This window comes from Theropithecus gelada, chromosome X (assembly GCF_003255815.1).
Source record: "Theropithecus gelada isolate Dixy chromosome X, Tgel_1.0, whole genome shotgun sequence".
Taxonomy (NCBI): Eukaryota; Metazoa; Chordata; class Mammalia; order Primates; family Cercopithecidae; genus Theropithecus; species Theropithecus gelada.
Genome location: NC_037689.1, coordinates 67,921,555 through 67,925,899, shown reverse-complemented (window position 1 = coordinate 67,925,899; position 4,345 = coordinate 67,921,555). Strand labels below are relative to the sequence as shown.

At 42.3% G+C, this 4,345-nt stretch overlaps 2 pseudogenes across 2 annotated transcripts; both read right to left on the bottom strand.

The window, feature by feature from the left end:
• Positions 1-2,035: 2,035 nt before the first annotated feature.
• On the bottom strand, positions 2,036-3,522 carry LOC112616214 (annotated as a pseudogene). The gene has a single exon (XR_003117595.1). The product of XR_003117595.1 is annotated as a histone deacetylase 1 pseudogene (transcript).
• Positions 2,596-4,044, bottom strand: LOC112616213 (annotated as a pseudogene). Its single transcript, XR_003117594.1, has one exon. The product of XR_003117594.1 is annotated as a histone deacetylase 1 pseudogene (transcript).
• Positions 4,045-4,345: the final 301 nt, after the last annotated feature.

The following is a 4,345-nucleotide window of genomic DNA, read 5'->3' as shown; positions in this document are numbered from 1 at the left end:
ATATACCCAAAGGATTATAAATTATGCTGCTATAAAGACACATGCACACGTATGTTTATTGCAGCACTATTCACAATAGCAAAGACTTGGAATCAACCCAAATGTCCATCAGTGACAGATTGGATTAAGAAAATGTGGCATATATACACCATGGAATACTATGCAGCCATAAAAAAGGATGAGTTTGTGTCCTTTGTAGGGACATGGATGCAGCTGGAATCCATCATTCTTAGCAAACTATCACAAGAACAGAAAACCAAACACCGCATGTTCTCACTCATAGGTGGGAACTGAACAATGAGATCACTTGGACTCGGGAAGGGGAACATCACACACCGGGGCCTATCATGGGGAGGGGGGCGGGGGGAGGGATTGCATTGGGAGTTATACCTGATGTAAATGACGAGTTGATGGGTGCAGCACACCAACAAGGCACAAGTATACATATGTAACAAACCTGCACGTTATGCACATGTACCCTACAACTTACAGTATAATAATAATAAATAAATTAAAAAAAAAAAAAAAAGAAAACCTAGGTAATACCATTCAGGACATAGGCATGGGCAAGGACTTCATGTCTAAAACACCAAAAGCAACGGCAACAAAAGCCAAAATTTACAAATGGGATCTAATTAAACTGAAGAGCTTCTGCACAGCAAAAGAAACTACCACCAGAGTGAACAAGCAACCTACAGAATGGGAGAAAATTTTTTCAATCTACTCATCTGACAAACGGCGAATATCCAGAATCTACAAAGAACTCAAACAAATTTACGAGAAAAAAACAAACAACCCCATCAAAAAGTGGACAAAGGATATGAACAGACATTTCTCAAAAGAAGACATGCATACAGCCAACAGGCACATGAAAAAAATGCTGGTCATCACTGGTCATCAGAGAAATGCAAATCAAAACCACAATGAGATACCATCTCACACCAGTTAGAATGGCAATCATTAAAAAGTCAGGAAACAACAGGTGCTGGAGAGGATGTGGAGAAATAGGAACACTTTTACACTGTTGGTGGGATTGTAAACTGGTTCAACCATTGTGGAAAACAGTATGGCGATTCCTCAAGGATCTAGAACTAGAAATACCATATGACCCAGCCATTCCATTACTGGGTATATACCCAAAAGATTATAAATCATGCTGCTATAAAGACACATGCACACATATGTTTATTGCGGCACTATTCACAATAACAAAGACTTGGAATCAACTCAAATGTCCATCAGTGACAGACTGAATTAAGAAAATGTGGCACATATACACCATGGAATACTATGCAGCCATAAAAAAGGATGAGTTAGTGTCCTTTGTAGGGACATGGATGCAGCTGGAAACCATCATTCTCAGCAAACTATCGCAAGAACAGAAAACCAAACACCGCATGTTCTCACTCATAGGTGGGAACTGAACAATGAGATCACTTGGACTCGGGAAGGGGAACATCACACACTGGGGCCTATTATGGGGAGGGGAGGGGGGGAGCGATTGCACTGGGAGTTATACCTCATGTAAATGACGAGTTGATGGGTGCTGACGAGTTGATGGGTGCAGCACACCAACATGGCACAAGTATACCTATGTAACAAACCTGCACGTTGTGCACATGTACCCTAGAACTTAAAGTATAATTAAAAAAAAAAAAAGAAAACCGTCAAAAAAAAACAAACAAACAAAAAAAAAAACACACAATTTATGAAAACTATCACAAGTATAACATTTGAATAATATTATATCTATTAAAGAAATCAAATTTGTAATTAAAAACTTTCCCACAAAGAATAATTTAGCCTCAGATGATAGTAAATTTTTCAAAACATTTAAGAGAAAAATAACATCAGTGTCACACAAATTCTTCCAGAGGATAAGAAAGGAAGGAATGGTTCTGAACTCATTTTATGTGATTATAATAATACTTATGAGAAAATCTGACAAGGACATAATAAGAAAAAGGCCAATCTCCCTAATGGATGAAAATAAAAATTATTATTTTTATTTTTTATATAGAAATGTACCATTTTATTACAAAGAGGCTCACAAAAATGAAAATAATATCTCAAAAAGGAAACTAGACTGGCGATCTCCACCTGCAGAATTAGGAGAAGACAGGGAGCAGGCAGTGTTTCGTGGCTCACTTGAGGCCAGTGGGAAGGTATGAAGACAGAACCAATCTAAAAATGGCTGATGTTATCTTAGGAGCCTGAAAAGAATAGGAGATCCTTGAAGACCCAGCCACCCCTTCTAGAATGTTCAATAAGGGCACCTTTCCAAAGCTACTAAGCAGGCACTTCGCATTTCAGGATTTTGTCTTATGGTTGCATAAAAGCATCCCTTTCACCCAGACCTGGCACCCTTTATGGTTCAAAGTTAAGAACTGGGGAAGAATGGGTGGCAACGCGGCCCCTGGAAGAGCTCACCCAGCACAGCTTCCCTGGGCTCAGGGCCTTGGTTTCTGTCCCTGGGGATATTTATATTTAATACATTTTTATATAAATACACAGAGAAATAGAAAATATAAAATCTGAGGGGTTGGGGGAGAAAGGCGAGGGACTCAGCAGGAAGCCAGAGCTAGAGAGGTCTGTTCAGGCCAACTTGACCTCTTCCTTGACCCCTTTGGCTTCTGGCTTTTCCTCCTTGGTTTTCTCCTCTTCTGTGACTTCTTTCTTCTCCTCTGGGTCTTTCTCTTTTTCATCCTCTGTTTTGACTCTCTTGGCTTTTTTGAAGTTGGAAGAATTCTTGCGGCCCCCCTCTCCTTCCTCTTCAGAATCGGAGAACTCTTCCTCACAGGCAATTCGTTTGTCAGAGGAGCAGATCGAGATGCGCTTGTCAGAGTCTTCTTCGTCCTCATCGCCACTCTCCTCAGGGATGGCGTCCTCAGGAATCGCCTGCATTTGGACCCCAGGTGCGTGCGGCAGCATTCTAAGGTTCTCAAACAGTCGCTGTTTGATCTTCTCCAGGTACTCATTCGTGTTCTGGTTAGTCATATTGGAAGGACTGATGTGGAGCTTGAAATCTGGTCCAAAGTATTCAAAGTAGTCGTTGTATGGAAGCTCATTAGGGATCTCCGTATCCAGGGCCACAGCTGTCTAGTATGTCCAGCACCGGGCAACATTACGAATGGTGTAACCACCTCCTCCCAGCATCAGCATAGGCAGGTTAAAGCTCTTGACAAATTCCACACACTTGGCGTGCCCTTTGATGGTTAGATTGAAGCAACCTAACCGATCCCCAGACAGGGAGTCTGAGCCACACTGTAAGACCACTGAGCTAGGCTGGAACATCTCCGTTACTTTGGACCTGACCGGCTTGAAAACGGCCTCACAGGACTCGTCATCAATCCCATCTCGGAGCGAGTAGTTAACAGCATAATACTTGCCTTTGCCAGCCCCGATATCCCGCAGGTCCCCAGATCCTGGGAAGTACTCTCTATACTTATGAAAGGACACAGTCATGACTCGGTCTGTGGTATAGAAGGCCTCTTCCACGCCGTCGCCATGGTGAATATCAATGTCAATATACAGCACCCTTTGGTGATGCTTTAGCAGTTCCAGAATGGCCAAGACGGTATTATTGACGTAACAGAAGCCAGATGCCTCAGACTTCTTTGCATGGTGCAGGCCCTCAGCGCAATTCACAGCGATGTCCGTCTGCTGCTTATTAAGTTTCACAGCACTTGCCACAGAACCACCAGTAGACAACTGACAGAACTCAAACAGGCCGTCGAATACTGGACAGTCCTCACCAAGGCTGAATCTCTGCATCTGCTTGCTGTACTCCGACATGTTATCTGGACGGATGGAGCGCAAGAATTTAATGTAGTTGTCGCTATGGTACTTGGTCATCTCCTCAGCATTGGCTTTGTGAGGGCGATAGATTTCCATTTTTTGCTAGAGACCATAGCTGAGCAGCAAATTATGAGTCAGGCGGATTCGGTGAGGCTTCATTGGGTGGCCTTGTCCGTAGTAGTGATTTCCAATATCCCCATCGTAGTAGTAACAGACTTTCCTCCTGGTGCCCTGCGTCTGCGCCATCTTGCTCGCCTCCCGTCCCTACCATCAGTCGGTCCATCTGCCCTCAAAAATTTTTATTATTTATTATAAAATTGAATCCAGTAATAAAGTGAACAGTTGTCATGATCAAGTTTGGTTTCTTCTATGGATTCAAAGGTGATATGATATTTTTGAAATTCATTTAATTTATTATATCAAAGTTTGGATAGCTTTAGTTTCATGAGTACTCTCTTGTCCTATGATATATTTAACATATTTTTAAAGAAAATGCCTTAATGTGGCTGGGTGTGGTGGCTCATGCCTGTAATCCCAGCATTTTGGG